Below are 4,260 nucleotides of genomic sequence, written 5' to 3' on the forward strand. Positions count from 1 at the left end.
TTATGCATAAATATATCCCAAAAAGTGGCACAAGATTGTCACAAAGTATTATGAAACATGCTCGATGGCATGGCAGATAACGGAGTTTCGGCTATCCTATTACATGAAGCTTCAAAGCGGCTCCAATAGTATCATTGTTTTTCACAGTAGCCATATAAATAGGCGACCGAATCAGGACTCTTCATCGCGACGGTTTGACGGTTGAGGGTCAGTTGGTGTAGGCACTTCTTCATCCCTCCCCAGACGCTGGAAATCAGCCATTGACCAATCGATTCCAGTTAACGCTTGGAACACTGCTTCCTCATGGATAAGATTGGAAGGGTTAATATCAGGGGCATAAGTGTGCTTACGAATTGGCGGCACAAGTTCTTCGACTTCATGGATGTCGGCCGGTTGTCTTTTCCCTTCTGCATCATAAAACGGTTGAAAATGGGACAAATCAGTATCATCAGCCAACTTGTTGGCTGCTAGCCGCATCTGTTTGGTCAGCCGCTGAAGATCATCATTGTTGAAGTTTGAACCGTCTTCTTTAACGCCTGGGTATCCTTTAATGATATCCTCCGCTTCAAGGTCTGGAATCCAGGCTTTGGCTTGAATAAGGGCGGTTAAAGCTCCTGCTCTGGCAGCTGCCCTCTTCAACTCGGCAATACAGGCTGGTAACATGCCCAACTTCTCCAGGGTCTCCTTAATCAAAGTTGGAGCCAGTTTGTTACAAGTTGCCGTGCTAATAACCCGCTGAGACCCAGAGTATAGCTGTTCAACCAGTGTATATGCGCTTTGAGCTTCATCCGCATATCTGTACCAAGATGAGCGATCCGAGTTCCTGCCAAAGATTTTATCAACATTTTGGTCAGTTATAAGATTCATTGACTGGCGCAACACACATAAGCAAACACTTACCAAAGATAGCAGAGGTCACAGCATTGATTTGGCGTTTCAAACCGGCTAGTTCTTCAACCACTGGCTTTAGGGCTGCCTCAGTGTCTTCAACTCTTTTGGTTAAACCGGATTTCTCGGTTTCCCATTCAGCACGCTCTTGGTTGAAGGATTCTTTCATCTTTTCCATTACGGCCAGGGCTTGGGTCAGCTCCTCTTTGGCTTTTGCAGCCTCGGCTTGTTGTGACTTCACATTTTCTTGCAAGTCAGAATTTCGGGCATCTTTGCTTTTTAGTTCAGCCTGCAACATTGAAGGTATATTCAACAAACAACATATATATGTGCTAAGTATAAATAATATAACAAGTTATACACTTCATACTTGGGGGCTAATGCCTATTTGCTCTAAAGTGCTACATTTTATACAAGTCTCCAGAAGAATGCAAGCATTATCCTTGACACTTGGGGGCTAATGTGCGTCGATTCTAAAGCGGATGTACAGATTAAAACCCGGATTAACCTTCTAAGTTAAACCGGCCTTTGGGGGGTATGCTGCAGAACGTTATCTAATTATTTCAAGATGAGTTTTATATCTTATTAGAGACCTGCCATTGCAAGGATCAATGATGACAAGTGTAAAGTGTCACAAAGACCCGATTTATGATTAATAATCATATAAACGGCCCTTGGGGGCTGCTTGGGATAGTAATTCAGTTGTAAATCAATCAACAAAGGCAGAGGAATTTACCTCATATCGTTCTTTCATCAAGTTCACCAAGCCGGCTTCATAATTCCGGTTTGAGTGCAGACGGTTTAAGAAGCCAAAATGAAGCTCATCAGTGTTAAAATGAGCATAGCTTGATAAGTCGCTACTCCATTTACCTTTATCCCGGGCAGTTTGCTCTTCTTTGGCACTGTGCTGAGCCAAAATGACGGGATGGCCAGGAGAGCTGTGGCCTATTCCAGTAATAATAACATCATCACCTTGGCCTTCAGGATTTTTGGTTGATGATACTGGAATTTCAGTGTCTTTCACCGGACTGGCCCGGTTTGGTTCTGCTGGTTCAGTATCAGGCGCAGCAGGCTCAGCATCTATTGGTTCATCGGTATGTTGGCCTTCAAGGGGTGGATCATCAAAAGTAGCTTCAGGATGAGGGCCTTTCGGTTCACAAGTCTGTTCCGGTTCATCTCTTGGTTCTTCTTCTTCGGCGACAGGGTCTTCTGGCAGATTGGTGACCCGAGCTTTCTTGCTGGGTCTAGCTTTGGCCCCGCAAACAGAATAAAAGAGGATTAACATCCTATTCAAAGGATTTATGGTGCATTGAAAGGAAAGGTATTTACAACTCACCCGGCCACAGTTTTCAAAGGGGGGGAGTTGAGTTGCTGTCGATTCACCAGAAGATGAAGGAGGTGCCACCTGATAATTTGAATCGGACGGATTAAGAGGCTGTCTGAAATAACCTGCCTTGGGGTAATAATGGTCAGAAGTAGGAGAGACCTCAGACCAGCACTTCCGAGCCGGAGTATCAGGTAAACCGGCTAAAGTGACCTGTTGGCCACTGTGCCGGGTTGTTCGGCGAGATTCATGTTGCTGAGTCTTCAAAATAAATGTTGGATCCAAGTGAGCAAGAGGATGAGAAAAGCTTACTTTCCGGACTGCTTGGCGAGTTTTTTGTGTTGGCATAGAGTCTGAACCGAAGGAAAGGGTAATTACCTCTACGTCATCAGCTTGACTAGATTCTGCGTCCTCCTGAGGAAGAACATTGTTAATGAGATGCATGAAAAGAGAGCCAAGTGAGTCAAGTTCTACCTCAACTTCTGGATCATCAGTATCATCATCAAGCTCCATATTAATCCGGTCAGCCGTTTTCCGTTTTGACGTCCGTTTTACGGCTTTGGTCTTTGGGCGGGATGGCTTGACCGCTTTGTCTCTAGTCGGCTTTGCCGCTTTCTCTATGCTTTTCCATTTCCAGAAGGGGTCATCACCCTACATATAAAGAAGAAGGGTTACAGGTTGCGTAAGTTAAAGATATTAGAGATGAAGAGGAAGTATAATGCTTATAGCAGGCGGTTTGTTCTTGGCATAGAAGGGACTCAGACCGGTTTGACTGCAGATCAGTTTCGATTCATTCAGAATCTTTTTTACACCTTCAGTGACTTCTTCCTCAGATAATTGGATGTTGCAATGGCGTTGAGGGTCATCAACCTCGCCGGTATATTCACACATTAAACCGGGACGTCGGCTTAGCGGCAAGATACTCCAGGATATCCAACAGCGTACAAAGTCCACGCCTATTAAACCGTTCGCCATAAAGGCCCGGAGTTTGGCGAATTGAGGAGCGTATTTCGCCCTTTCTGAAGAGCTCAGGCGTTGTGGCATTGGGTGAGTATTGGATAGTCTGTGATCACGAAATCCAGGGAGGGGATTTTCATCTTCAGGCGAAGTGTCTCTACAATAAAACCAAGTTTGGTTCCATTCCTTTGGGTGGCTATGATGTTTGGCATGAGGAAATTCAACTTCTTTCTGCTTTTGAATCGAGACACCACCAAGTTCTGTGTTCGGGCCATTTACGAACTCTGTGCGCCGGTTTAAGTGAAAGAAATCCCGGAACAGTTCCGTAGTTGGCTCTTCTTGTAAATATACTTCACAGAAGACCTGGAAGTTGCATAAATTGGAAACCGAGTTGGGACCAATATCTTGCGGATGAAGTTGGAAGCTGGCAAGCACATCTCGATAAAACTTTGACCCTGGCGGTTTGAAGCCACGACCTATATGGTCAACAAAGACCACCACCTCGCCTTGCCTTGGGGTTGGAGGATTTTCTGTTCCTGGAACTCGCCATTTGATTTCAGTTTTCTTAGGCAGGGAGCCGATGGTAACCATCTCATTCAACTGAGTCTTAGTAACCCAAGAACGAGCCCAGTTGCAGGCAGTGGATTTTTTCGCCATTGCGAAACAAACAAACTCAAAATGAAAGGCCGGTTTATAAATTACGCATGATTATATGCAAGAGACAAGGGAGTAAGAAACATACTGATATGTGAAATGGTGTAAACCGGAGACTAATGCAATAAGGGAAAAAAGGTAATACTAGCACAGGATTACTCAGACACTGTTAAACCGGAGCATAATTATGAAGGTAAAATGCTCCTCCGGTTTATCAGATGGCTAATGGCATAGACTGCTTATACAAGGTTAAACCGCCTATGTTGGTGTAAGGAGAATCAGATCTCACAGGGACATAGAAACAAATCTCAAAGTGACATATGAAATTTTCGGATCTAAGATAAGACAGAAAAGTAAAAAAAATTGGATCTAGAAGGGGTGCAGAACCGAAGCAACTTATGAAGGACTAGATCAGTTCTTTGCGCATAAGGGTATGT

The sequence above is a fragment of the Triticum urartu genome, chromosome 1, assembly GCF_003073215.2.
Source record: "Triticum urartu cultivar G1812 chromosome 1, Tu2.1, whole genome shotgun sequence".
In the NCBI taxonomy this organism is placed as follows: Eukaryota; Viridiplantae; Streptophyta; class Magnoliopsida; order Poales; family Poaceae; genus Triticum; species Triticum urartu.